Raw genomic sequence first — 14193 nt, forward strand, 5'->3', positions numbered from 1 at the left:
TTCTTCTTGATCTTTTCTCTCAGATCCTTTCTTTATTTTGAAAGATGGGGGCCATGCTTCGTCTGTAGTGCTCTGTGTCTACCCTGAAAAAAAGAGCATCATTGGTGTCTCATGGAGGAGGAAACAGGCTGACAGGAATATCCCAAACATTACATTCATAGTGCTGGGAAACACCAGCCTTGGACCATACTTAACTGCTTCTTTAGTCTTCTTTAGTTCAAGCAGCAGATATTGATTAGCACCCACTATGTGTCGTGTTTTCGAGTAATGTCTTACAGGTGAAAGTCCATGCCACTATGAGACAGAATCAACCTAAGTCAATTGTGTGACCCACTAGACATAAAGGTCCCATGGGATAGAAACAAGGTAGCACACAAGAGTGGAGAGTGGCTTAGAGTCTAAATAGGGCAATTAGAACAAGAGTCAATGATAAAGTCCCCTTTGAGGAAAGAAGGAAAGAATTTTAAGAGGTCTAAACTATCCTGTGGACACAATGACCTCTTAAATAAATGAATAAAAAAAACCTACTGCAGATTAATTACCTACTATACTTCAGGAGTTATGGTGAGTACTTTCTCAATAGTTTGACCTGGCATTATTTTAGTAGCTTTAGAACAATACCATCCATTTTTCAGATGAGGAAGGTGGGTCTCAACAAGGATAACAGACTGTTTAAGATTACAGTTACTAAGTATATCTGGGTTGTATACTCAGATCCAACTCAGCTCTGTTCTTCAGACCTCCTCCATTTTGTCCTTCCTTCCAGCAAGCTTCCTTTCCCCTCATCCAGCTGCCCTTTTACCATGCTGGCCTTCTGCCTTCTACCACACTGCCCTTCCTCAGTCATCCTTCTTTCCTGGATTGATGTGGGGCCATAAAGTAAGGGAAAACTGTGGGGCAGTCATCACTGACTCAAATAAGAGTCACCTTATCACTCCCCAAGAGACCAAAGAACCCGATGCTGGTTATTGCTGCTTCTGGATGCTTGCTTCTCTCCGTTCTTGATCATCCTCTCTTCCACATGGTGCTTGATAATGGTTGCTTATTGAGCAGAGCAGACAACAGATCTGTGTATTTGGGCTTATAGTTTCAGATGTTACAGTTTACATTCAGCTGGCTCCATTGTTTGTGGGCTATGATGAGATGGAAGGTCACAATGGAAGAACATATGAGGAGGGCACAGCTGTTCACTTCCTGGGTGCCCAAAGCATCCATCAACAAGACATAGCCACCAAGAACACACTCCAGTGACTTGCTTCCTCCAAGCTGGCCCCACCTTCTAAGTTTCCAGCATTCCTGATGATATCCTATTACAAATCCATAAATGGATACACCCACTGATGAATGTGGAGTCTCTGTGGCTCAATCAACTTTCAGTGGCATCAGAAGCTAGAGGGAGAGTTTTACAAATAAGCCTTTTGGACAGTGGGAAGGAAGGGTGTCACCTGAAATCTAAAGTGGAACATTTCCTAAAAGTTCATTGTTCTCCATTCCCCAAGAGGAATTCCTTCCTGATAATGAACAGTGGAATAAGATAATCCAGCATTGAAGATAGGAAGTTTGTCACCCTTTTAAGTACCCAAGAACTGATTATTCCCAAATTTGACGGAGTATTGCTTTTGATTTGGCAAGCATGGTTTTCATCAATGGGCTCCCCTAAGTCTGACCTCATCTACTTTGCTGCAATTCTTTTTTCCCTTGGGTTCTCAGAGCAACATGATCTAGGAGAACTTTGCTTGCCAAATGTAAGTATACTCTTTCAGCAAGGATGTTCTATCTCCCGATAGCCTCGTGAGGACATTAATGGACACATGCCAAAGAACATGCATTATGATTCCTGCAAGCTTGAACATGGTCACTAGATAGCAATCTTAAGTTAGACCAGCACAGATGGGAAATGACTGACTTGAGAGAGCTTGGAGAGCTTAGGGACACACACTGGAGATGATAGGAAAGGAAATATTGTAGAGAAAAATCTGTATATCCCCTCTTTCTGGGTACCACAGAGTTCTACAGCCTTGTTTGCCTTTCAACTCCAGCAAGTCCAAGGCAGAGTACTCCTTTCCATGCTCTGGACACATGTTCATTTATGTAATTAAGAGCAGTGAGGAGGAATGTGTCTAAGCATTCTACACACTGGAAGCACCGCTGCTGGGCACTAACTTGCTTATCTTATTCCAGTCTTTGGAGTACAAATGAAGACACAGAGGCCACATGTCCAAAGCCAGAGTTTGTGTGTGGTGGGAGCATGGCGTGTGACTCATGTCCAGGTGAGTTTGTGTGTGATGGGAGCATGGCGTGTGACTCATGTCCAGGTGAGTTTGTGTGTGATGGGAGCATGGCGTGTGACTCATGTCCAGGTGTCTTGAGTCAGGCTTTATGTATGTTTTCTTCCAGACAAGGAAGAATGTCTGCCAATAGGATTACTTGAAAGTTAGCATAATCATGTTCTCGCTCAGGATTATTTGAAAGTTCAGCGTGATCACATATTCTCTCTCTCTCTCTCTCTCTCTCTCTCTCTCTCTCTCTCTCTCTCTCTCTCTCACACACACACACACACACACACACACACACACATACACGTTCCTATGTATCTTTTTCTTTGTCTCTATTGTCGATTCTCCTCTATTTTCTTTATTCTTATTCTTGTTTCTGTCTGCCTGTTCCCCTTCCTCTATATTCTTGTCTTAATTTGGCCTTACATTTACTCCAAGGTGTAATGTGAGCTTCGTTAGAAGGTGATCACCTTAGGACATGCTACTACAGCTGAGATACCCAGGGAGAGATAATAATAAGTCCTTAGCATGCTCCAGTGCCTACCAATGTGTACTTTCCTCATTAGGAGAAGTACACAGGAAAGTATCTGACTCAGGCTGCTTAGTCAAGGTCCCAGCCGCAGTCCTTTGGAACCTTTCTTGATAAGATTCTACACTTTCCATACTTAGATATATCTGCCAGCATAATGTCTGTGTCCTAGCAAATGGGGCTGTATAGGGAAGGGACTATGTGTACCCTCTTAAAAGCTGTCCACTTGGTCCAGTGCCAGGCTTTAGATAAGACTACAAATGGGAGGGTGAATTGTAGAAAGAAATAAAGTAATAATGTCATAGCAATGATTTAGATGCCATCTGTGACAGCTAATAGTGCCAATTTGACAGTATCTGGAATCAGAAGTGACCGACTTCTGGGCATGCCTGTTAGAAAGCTTCTAGATTAGGTTAAGAGTGTGGGGAGAGCAACCATAAAGAAAGGGAGAGTGACTGAGCGGCATTCATTGCTCTTTTCTTCCTGACTGGGGATGCCTCAGGCTCCTGCCACAATGCCTTCCACACCATGATGCGTTTGTTGCATCTTCAAACTGTGAGTCAAAATAAAGCCGTCCTATTCTAAGTTGTTTATCATATATTTTATCACAATAACTAGAAAAATAATGCATCATCCTCATGACATTTACTAGATTTTTGAAAAGAGATTCCTGTAAGGGCCATGGTGAAAAGTCATCAGTACGTCCATAGAAGGGATGGCTTACATTGGAGTCAGTAGTGATGAGGAGAAGTCATCTGTCCAGTATTTCTCAAGTCTCATTGAGGCAGAGCTCTTGGCAGGAGTACAGCCCCATCGCCACAATCAAGAGTGTCTTGTCTTGACCTCAAAACCAAGGACTGTGGGAAAGCTGAAGGGAACAGCATTCAGGGAAGGGCTTTCTGGGAATCTCCAGTTATTCCATCCCAAATGTGACCCAGGCAAAAGAGCAGACACCAGAGCTTAGGAAGTGAGGTCCTTGGGAGGCAGTAAAAATATGAATCAAATGATAATTCTGTGACTCTTTCTGCAATTTTAGATGTAAAATGGGAGAGGAACATATCAGTTGCTCCAGCAAAGGCCTGTCCTGTCTGCAGTGTATGTACTACCTCTTGCCTGGCTATAATCCATTCCAGCAGTGAGGAAAACTTGGGGGAAATGCACGTAGCTAATTCTTTCCCCGAGTGCTTATGGGATAAGTGGGACTATGCCAAATGCTGCTTTTGCCAAGCATCCTCCTGCCATGCCAATCTTAACAGCCTGTGATTGGAGAGGCAACAGTGCTGGAGAGTGGGCCATTCCTGGTAGGAAGGAGCTAACCTCTGCCTGTGCTCACAGCCAACAGCGGCTGTTTGAATAGGCACTTCCTCTCTGAGGGGAGTTGGTTCGTAATTTTCCTTTTGCAGCTACTGGAAGTCCATGAATGGCAATATCACAGCTTGTACTCATTCAGAACAGGAAAGTTTGACATCCGCACATGATCTTAGCACGAGAGGAAGACAAATACAGACCTGTATGTCAGCTTCTATAGAAAAACCGGGAAAATAATTTCTATGACGTAGCTTATGATGTAACCATTGTACTAGAGGTTGGTCTTCAGCCAGGGAGCCTTTCCCTAGTTATTTTTGAGTTTCACTGACATTTTCCAGGCAAGAACCCCAAGGGAAAGCAAGACTTTAAGTCTCTGAAGAGACATTCTATTTTAACTTCATTTAAACCCAAAGAAATGGCTTTGTAGAAAGTATGATAGCTTCTTAGAAGGAAGCATGATGTAGAGGGTGCAATCCTGACTGCTTGGGAGACCTGGGTCCCCTGGGAAAGAATGATCGATCTCACAAGAAGGCTATCCTAGCAACTGAGAATAGACAGGCTCAAAATCTGATAGGGTCTTAGATCATCGGCCTGAGTTCTTTTCAACTGATCTGAGACAAAGGACCAGTTCTGTTGTTTAATTTCACTTGGCTTGGATTTTTCTTTCTGAACCTTTTATTAGTCTATTTTTTTTAATCTGCAAAATGTGAGCTCTTGTTTTGTTTATTATGATTAGGTCAAGTGCTCTCTAATTTCAGGATTCTTTTCCTCAGTCTGGGTGTTGGTTAAACAGTTAACATTTGTAAATGTGTTTCACTGCAAATCATGTCTGCATATTCCCAGGTAATCCAGTAGCAGTCTGGAGAAGCGTTCAGTGGTAACAGTTTCACTCTCACATAAACAAACATTGTGGAGTATAAAGAGAAATCAAACAATGACCAAAATAGAGACAAGGAGTGGAGGATGGGTATTGTCATGGTGACAGAGACTGAGATGGGGGAGTAGATCAGGAGGAAGGGAAAGAATCTCGGAAATCTATATTTCACTGAGAAGGCATTTGTATATATGCATGAATATTATGTCATTTAGTAAGAATGGATAATAATGATACTCGTTAAAGGATAATAAGTAATTAAACTAATTTTTTTGTGTAAAATGGGACGCAGAAAACTCGGTTCATTGTACCTAAGGGATCTACAAGCCTACCAGACAAAGATTCTCATTTAGGTCAACCTGGCAACACTGGGCAAGTAAAGTGTCAACCCTTTTATTACACCATAAACACACACACACACACACACACACACACACACACACACACACACACACACACACACACACACACACACGTCCTCTCCCCAAAGTGCAGACAGATTGAAAAACAGACTTTTATAAAAATCTATTTTTCTCTTTTACTAAATAGTAAAGCTCATATCCAGAAGGCATCACAGTTAATGATTCTTGAAAGCAAATTTAGAATTAAATTTGACAATTACAAACTAAATTAGACAATTAAAATAAAACATTAGGTAAGTTGTGAAATGATTTCTTTAAAGCTCTAGGATTCAGTTCTCAGCCAAGGGAAGCCAAGCATTCCTTCATTAATCTAGTGTTTTGGAAAGGAGACAAATTGTTGGGTAGGTAAGACGAAAGCCTGGAAATCTACAGGCATTTTCAGTTTTTAGTCCAAGACAGCTGTTGGGTGATATCATCCAGTGTGCAAATAGTCATGCATGGAGGGAATTAGCAGATGAAAAGGTAGAACACTTGATACGGGCATGTAAACGTGCTTTCGCTGTCTCTTTGCATTCTTCTTATAGATAGGCACACCTAAAAGTAAAGTTACATAGGACAGCATTTATAAACTGTAAAGACACAGGAAAGGGTTCAAGACAGCAATACTGGTGGAGGAAGATAAACATTTCAAGATTCAGATCAGGAAACAGCTAGAAGGGCTATTCAACTCTCAGCCTCCTTCCAAGGAATAAAAGAGCCGGCTATGGGCAAAGGAAATGCCAAGAAAATGCCAATTTGTGTCATACTAACATCTCTCTCAGGGCTGAACCTGGACTCAGAGAATATGAACCACCGCCTGTGTGGAACAGTTGGCCCTGAGGGTTTGAAATTTGGTTTTTTAGAATAGCAGAGGGAAATCTGAGCAGAGATCAACACTCAGACACCCACTCATTAGACAATGTACTGACATCAGAGAACCAGCAGCAATGAGTGGCAGAGTCAACCTTCGCATGGCTCCCAAGGTGAACTTGGAGAAATGAAACACCTAAAAACATGTTTGGAAATGATTTTGTTAGAGACAGACAGCAATTGCCAGAGAGAAGGAGGAAAGGAAACGCAAGAGGCTCTTTAAAGGGGGATGCTGTAAGCGAGAAGTTCTGGCAGGAGTGGGGTTGCAAATGAAGGAGGGCTGTTCGTAACATAGTAACTGTCCTGTTTCAGACCAAATAACCGTCAAAGACTGCCTTCCTCCCAGGTGGCAGGGCAGCGTGGTTTAGGATAACTACTAATGTCTCCTCCAGCCTTATTATGTCCTTTCTGCATTTATAATTTTCATACAGGCAGTTTCCTGCAAAGTAAGTAATGAGTGTAAGGCAATGCTCTTTGGGGAGTTGTAAAGACAATCTAAGAACAAGTCATCTCAGAGTAGCAAACTTCACAGCGGGAGATAATTTCCATCCTGTAATGTTCATAGCCTGGAGCGCTCTCTCTCTCTCTCTCTCTCTCTCTCTCTCTCTCTCTCCCTTCCTTCCTTCCTTTCTTTTCCACATCTACCCAGTTGTGTCATTATTTTACTTACCTCATTGGGGAAATCATTGTTTAAAAACTAAATATAAATGATGAAATATTCCTTGATTTTATCTTTCGCAGAAGAATATCTTTCTTCCCTCACTCCCCGTCATAGAAAAGTTTGGCCCAAATGGGCGATGAATTGCTCCTAGTCTTCTGACAGTTCCAGAGGGAAGAATGAGAGTAAAAATAACTAGCTGATTACCAATAGGGAGCAAATTGGCCACTTGAGACCTCAGTGGCTAGAATGACAAATGAGAAAAACGAAAATCCTCATCAGGGGATCAGACTTTCTGATTAGTCCAAGTGCTTACGACTGCTTCCCCAGCCTCTCTCTCTCTCCCTACTGTGGGATGATTTACATCTGATTGGACATCATTTTGTATTGGGGGCAGTCATTTCTAAAAGGGTGTGTGGAAGACTTTGAAGCACTTAATTACAACCAGGAGGCATTTAGGGCTGAGCAGAGAAATGGAAGACACTCTATGTCTTAGGCTTCTGGAATATTCATTTACATAGTCTTGTTGGTTTGGTCTGCGTATTACACTCCTGTCACTCTGAAAGGCAGTCTTACAATGTTTGCTCTACAGTGGAAGAAAATAGAAGTAAGAGGAATATTCTGAGCTATAGGATCCGTATTGAAGGTAGACTAAGTTTTCAGCATGTTTGGGGCTTACTATTAATAGTCAGTTACTAAAACGTCCAATAATTTGGGCTCCTTTGAAGCATGATTTTTTTCTTTTTCTTTTTCCTTTTCCTTTTCTTTTTCTATTTAACCTGTCTTCATTTAAACCGAGCCATCAAGAGGTGGGGGAGAGTCAATAATGAACCACAAACCTGCACGGAGGATCAACCATTAACACCCACATGGGCATAGCCCTATGAGCTTTAAGAATCAGGAAGAGGCTAAGTGAATGGGGATTTTAACGTAAGCAATCAAAATAGAATCCAGGGAGAAGTGATCCCTGCTTGGAAAAATGTATAAAACTATGATAATTTCCAGAGTGGAACCACTTGATGAAGCAGCAGTACTGGTGTTTTTTAGTTTTACAGTGTGTGTGTGTGTGTGTGTGTGTGTGTGTGTGTGTGTGTTCGCATGTTCGTGCATGTGTGCATGTAAATGCTGGTATATAGGACATTATATATGTGCAGAGGGCAGAGAAGGCCATCACTCCCTATCGTAATACTTCAAGACAAGGTCTCTCATCAAACCTAGAGCTAGGCTGGTGGCTTGCAAACCCTTGAATCCTCTTTTCTTTTGCCCCTCTCCCAGGCCTGGGGTTCCAATCATACACCCTACATCACACCTTTTATGTGAGTGCCAGGGATTTGGTCTCAGGTTCTCATATTTACGAAAAGAATTGTTATCATATCGCCCATTGGTCCATCTTCCCCTCCCAATAGACCTGACATTAAAAAAAAAAACAAAAAACAAAAACAAAAACAAAAAAAAAACAGTGTGGAGTAGAAATATCTGCCTTGAGGAAAGTCATGTGGAGATTACAACTGTCAAGATGAAAATGGATTTAAATGTTGTGTGTATACCTGAGCTTTTAGTGCTAAGAAGGGAAATAGGCTTGGTCATAAAAGTGCCAGAGAAATATTGAGTGTTCTGGGTTAATCTAGGACCACTTGAAAGCTCTCCACCTCACATAAGGCACCAGCAAAACAGTGTTCCGTGAGACTCTCCCAACCGTGAAACCAATGGGGAAGAGTTCTGTTTCAATTCTTTGGTTTGAGGTCCATGATATAGAAGAAAAAAAATGTCTCTGTAGGTCAGGAATTGTGCCTAATGCATAGACAACACTCAGTAGACATCGTTACTGGATGAAGAGAGCCGCACCTCAGCAGAACGTGAGTGTGATTTCCTCACACTCACCAGTTGTAGTTGTAGTTGTAGAACACTCACCAGTCCTTGTAAAGGCAGCAATGAAGAATTCGAAAAGGAACCAAGGTCAGAGTTACAGGAACGTGGGCATGCAAACTTTGTGGTCTTGGGTCTGTTTCTGATCTCCTGAACAGGCAAACGTCGGTTTATGAATGGGAATAGTTAATGGAAGTTTTTATTTTTATTTATTTTTCAGGGACAAGAAGCTACGGCAATTACTTCTGCAGACTCTCAAAGGAATTCACGTTCCGAGAGGCGATAAATACCAGTGAGTTATGTTCCTTTCAGTTTAGAAGAGATAATTCTGAGATTCCAAGGATGCTTTCCAAATCAGGAATGACAACTGGAATATTTGATGCTATTGTGTTATTTACTAATGTTGCTCCTTACAGGAAGCCGATGGCTAATCCACTTGATTGAATGAGAAGAAAAGGAAGTCGTTTCCTGTCAATGCTTCTTTGGATTCTTGCACAGTTTAAGAAGCACCATTGATCTGATCATCAGCACTGAAGAGGAAATGCCCATTCACTGAAGACACGCAATGCTCATCCCAGTTTGACATGGGCAGCAAGTGGTTCCTTTTGTAGCCCTTTCTGTAAACTGTCCCCTCACATACATGTAAACCCCTGCTTCCTTCTTTAAGTAGCTACATTGGTGGTGCCTCTGTTGTAAGGTTAAAGGGAAGAATAACTAGAGAGTGGTGGGGAAAGCACTGGGGAAGCTGATTTGTTTCTGCCTTTGTGGTGATCTCTCAAAATATTTTTGAGATATTTTTGTTGAAAAGATGCAAGCAATTATTTTTTTTTAGGATTGAGGACTTAAAATTCATTGTTACTCGGGCTCATTGGCACATCAATCTAAGCAGTTCGAGGTAATGCTGTTGTGATTGAGAAACACCACCACTGTAAAGCTTTAGCAGGGAGTCAAGCAGGTTATGACGACACAGGGCTCATTACTAAATGTGAAGTTTTAAGGGATAAAACTTTACAATGAAACAAGAAAAATCTCAAGAAAAAGATTGGGCTCTAGTAAAAATAAGCCATGTCTTAAAAGTGGTTTTCCATATTCAACATTATTACCCTTCACATTAATGCTCAAGCTGGTTCATAGTCCTCAGAAGTAAGAATGGACATTTATACTTTGTGTAATAGTAATATGTTGCACACACAAGTAAACACTTTTGGTGATCAACAAAGCTTATTTTTCTCTTTCAATTTTAAAAAAGATTATTTGTATTCTGTGTGCATTGGTATTTTCCTGAATGTGTGTGTGTGTGAAGGTGCCAGATCCCCTGGGACAGGAGCTATGGACAGTTGAGAGTTGTCACTGGGGGCTGGGAGTTGAAACTGGTTCCTCCGGAAGAGCAGCCAAGTATTCTTAACCACAGAGCCATCTCTCTAGCCCCAATTTTCTCTTTCTTAATAGCACCATGTATGTTTACTTAAAAACTAAAGATGTTTTTTAAACAAGTAAAGATGCCATGGATTATAGCAGGGAGGGTTCATGGTTTCCCTTTCCCTCTAGTCTCCCTCTGCCTTTGTAATTGCTTCTGAAAAGTCATGATGCTTCTTACTTTCTATATCATAAACACCAAACTCAGAGGATAAAGGGGCCGGGGGATGTTTAGTTAGCAAAGTACTTGCAGTGTAAGCATGAGGCCCTGAATTCAATTCCCAGGACGTCCCTAAAAATGTCAGGAATGATGGTAGCCTGCACTTGGAATCCCAATGCTGAAGCGGGAGAGACAGCTGGATCCTGTGGCTTGCTGACCCTCCAGTCTAATGTATTAGGTGATCCACTGGTCCAAGTAAGAGGCATGTCTCAAATCTAGGTTTCTGAAGACTGATACCTGTGGTTGACCTCTGGCTTCCACATAAGTACAGGTACCTATACATACATGTGTACTCACATAAACATGCATATGCATGAGCATATACTCAACCAGTGCACTTCAATAGTCCTATTTAGTTCACTTAATGCTCTACAGAGAGCATTGTTGCTAGTGACTCAGTCCTTTTCAGGAACGCCAAGCTACTGAGTGTTCTCTGCATCAAATCAGCAGAACAGCAGGGCATATGCATCTATAATCTCTTTCTTCCATTAACAAAAAAAGAAAAGAAAAGTAGCCAACAACCCTCAGAGTCACCTTCAACTGAGCATCAGAATTCTTACTGTGCCCAACTGCTAAGAATTGAAAATGGAAGTGTGTGTGTGTGTGTGTGTCTATGTGTGTGTGTCTATGTGTGTGTGTCTGTGTGTGTGTGTGCGTGTGTGTGTCACAATGTATAGCTAACCTTCCCAATGGAAAGGAAAGGAACCGATAAATCTTACACTGTCCCATGTTCCATTCACTCTTCATTTGTAAATTGTATGAGACATTCTGCGCTAATCCATGGCAGGCTTTCCAAGCTGCCTAATCTTTTTTTCTTATCACTGTTTATGTTCCAAGAAGATCTGGCTCTGTTTGTATTTATTGTGATAATGATTTACTATTCTAAACAATTACTTTTTACCACTACTAGAAACAATTCTGTATATAAGAGCCTTTTTATTCCCTCCTCCTCTTCTTCCTCCTCCTTAAATAAAGGAATTCGCCTCAACTGTGGTAGACTAGCCCTGGTTTCAGATTCTTATTGCAGATAATGCCAGCGAGGAAGCATGGAAACCATTATGAAGGATCTAAACCATAAACTCAGCTTATCTCTATTGAATTCTCATGGACCTCTGAGAATGAAAGGATCTGTTTGTTAATGGCTTTTCCAAATAAAAGCCACCCAAGGGCATTGATGTCATGCATCAGCAGCAGCACTTGAAATGTCCAGGCCATCAGGAATCACTGGCATTTCCATGGCAAGAGAATGCCTGTACATTTGCTTTTGCATAAACATTAGTGGGTCCTAACATCTGAAGTCATTGTTAGCTTTGCAATGGGTCTTCTTTAGCAACTAATTCACAATGTGTTAGAGGCATTGGGCTCTCCCTAATTGCTTCTCTCTACATATGGATCAAGTTCTTACTGAAGGGGCATTACTTTTTAAAAGACCCCTAGGGTCTCCTCGGGTCTTTAAGTCCTTGATAGAATGGCTTTGGTCTTCAATACATTGTGTAAACTCCTTCAAGTAGGGTGCATTTCTCATTCATTTCTTAGAAGTTATATCTCTCTAACAGTGTGACTTCTCTTTTGAAATTATGGAAATTAAAATCCAGGAAATCTAGCCATCCACCCACAAAGGAATAGATAATTAAAGAGCACACTGAATTCTTCCACTAATTTGGAATCTTAATGTTCTACCAAGATCCCAGGCAGATTGCAACTCTACAATCTCAAGGTCCCCCAAAACAGTGATATAGACTGTGGTGGCTATTCTTGTTTGTCAACTTGACTACAACTGGAATTAACCAAAATTTTCAAATGGGAGACACCTGGTTTTGAAGTGGGAAGATCTACTTCTAATCTTGATCTTTGAGGTGGGATGACTTACCTTTAATCTAGATCTTTTGTGGTGGGAAGACCCACCTTTAATCTGGGTCATATCTTCTGCTGGAAGCTTGCGTAAAGACATGGAGGAAGGAAGTTTTTGCTTTTTGCCTGCTTGCTTTTACAAGTGCATTCACTAGCATTAGAGCCTGTTTCTTCAGGATTCTAGCACACATTGAGGAACAACTGAAGCATTCAGCCTCATGGACTGAACAACTACTGGACTCTTAGACCTTTCATTCATAGGCAACATTGTTGGACTAGCTTGAGCACAACCTAGAAGCTGTTCTAATAAATCTCCTTTCTATATATAGGGAGTTTCATTCTAAAAGTTGTTACTCTTTGAGAACCTTGACTAATAAAAAGACCCAGGAGCATTAAGGGAACTAGGAGGAGAGGTCGGAATAGGGAACAGAGGGAAAGGAGAGAAGACAAGACAGAAAGTGGCAGAGAAAGAAAGAAGGGTTTAGGTTCAGTTCTGCTCTATTATTCCTCTGGCTTGGGAAGTTCCTGTTACTGTCTATCATTTCGTCATTTGTCAAACACAGCCGGGTCAGTGAGGAGCACGTGGCTTACTGCCTGCAGTCTTGCATCTGGTCTGAAGGGTTCTAAAGTGTGCATTTTCTACTGTGGCCTAGAAAAATGCTGTAATATGGGTTTTCTTTTTCAAAAACCTTTCCTCTTCATCTTACTTCTTAATTTGAGAATTTCCAGAGTCTCACCCTACACTTTCTGCTCCTCGATGCCCCTGTCTTCTTCCTGGGTGGTCTCGCCCTTTTCTAGCTCCTATTTCAAAGTTCCTTTGTCTGATATTAATGCAGCCTCTCAGAGTTGCTGTTTGCATGGTTCATCTTCTCCCTTCTTATTGCTTTCAACCTAGGAGAATCTTTATATCTAAAGTGTGTTTTCTTTATGCAGCATATAGTTAGGTTTTGTTTCAGGTTTTAATACAGTCTGATAATTCCTGCCTTTTGACTAGATCGGGTAATTATTCGTAATTAAGGTTCAATTTACTTCTGCCTCTTTGCTTTTGACTTTTCATTCTTCAAATGTTGTTCATAGATTTTTATCTTTCTTTTGCTGCCTTCCTTTATGAGAACTAGATATTTTATAGTATAATGTTTTCATGTCTTTGATTTAAAAGATATGTTTTTATTATTTCTTTGAGAATGTCATACATAAATACAATATAATTTTAAGATCATATTTACCCCCACTTCTACCTCTAACTCTTCCTGAAACTATTCTTACTCTTCATTTGCTATCAATTTTAAGTCTCTCTTTTTAAAAAAATACTAGAGAGTCCAGTATATGCTGCCTATATACTCATAGGCACACACGTGCATGGTTAATACACTAGGGGCCACACCCTTAAAGAATGTGTATTCCTCCTTCCCCAGAAGCCACCAACTGTCAACAACTGCTCATTGAGGGTAAGAAATTATGGCACTCTTTCTCTCCACGCTGAAATGTTGACTGACTTGATCTTGTGCTGGTCTTGTGCAGACAGCCACAGCTACTGAGATTTTGTGAGTGCACTGGCCTTGTCATATCCAGAAGACACTGCTTCCCTCTAGTCCTCCTCCACCTCTTGCCATTACAAGCCTTCTGCTCCCACTTCCAAAATGATCCCGATCTTTGGAGGAGTGGGTGTGATACGGTGTCCCACTTATGACAAAACACTCCCCAGATTCTTGTTCTCTATACTTTTATGATTGGAGGTTTCTATGTTAACTGATATCTACTGCTTAAGGAAATTTCTATGGGATGTAATAGCTGTACTAATTTAGGGATATAGAGATGTCAGTTCACCACAGAGCCCATTTAGAAAAATAATAGTAATAAGATCACCCACGAAGCTTGTGAGCTCCTCAACCATGAGTTCTGGCCAGATATATAATATCAGGCA

The 14193-nt window shown here is 41.2% G+C and overlaps 1 long non-coding RNA gene across 43 annotated transcripts in view; it reads left to right on the forward strand.

Moving 5' to 3' along the window:
• Window positions 1–11417, forward strand: part of LOC102555978 (uncharacterized) — a 310738-nt gene extending 299321 nt beyond the window's left edge. For 42 of the 43 annotated variants that reach the window (XR_015686868.1, XR_015686869.1, XR_015686862.1 and 39 more), the window contains 2 exons: window positions 9003–9074; window positions 9199–11417. This is a non-coding gene — a long non-coding RNA (uncharacterized LOC102555978). Of the gene's footprint in view, window positions 1–2181; window positions 2271–9002; window positions 9075–9198 lie in introns of all 43 variants that reach the window. The other variant, XR_015686891.1, reaches the window with a different exon arrangement.
• Window positions 11418–14193: the final 2776 nt, after the last annotated feature.

Source organism: Rattus norvegicus, chromosome 4 (assembly GCF_021556685.1).
Source record: "Rattus norvegicus strain SHRSP/BbbUtx chromosome 4, alternate assembly SHRSP_T2T, whole genome shotgun sequence".
Classification (NCBI taxonomy): Eukaryota; Metazoa; Chordata; class Mammalia; order Rodentia; family Muridae; genus Rattus; species Rattus norvegicus.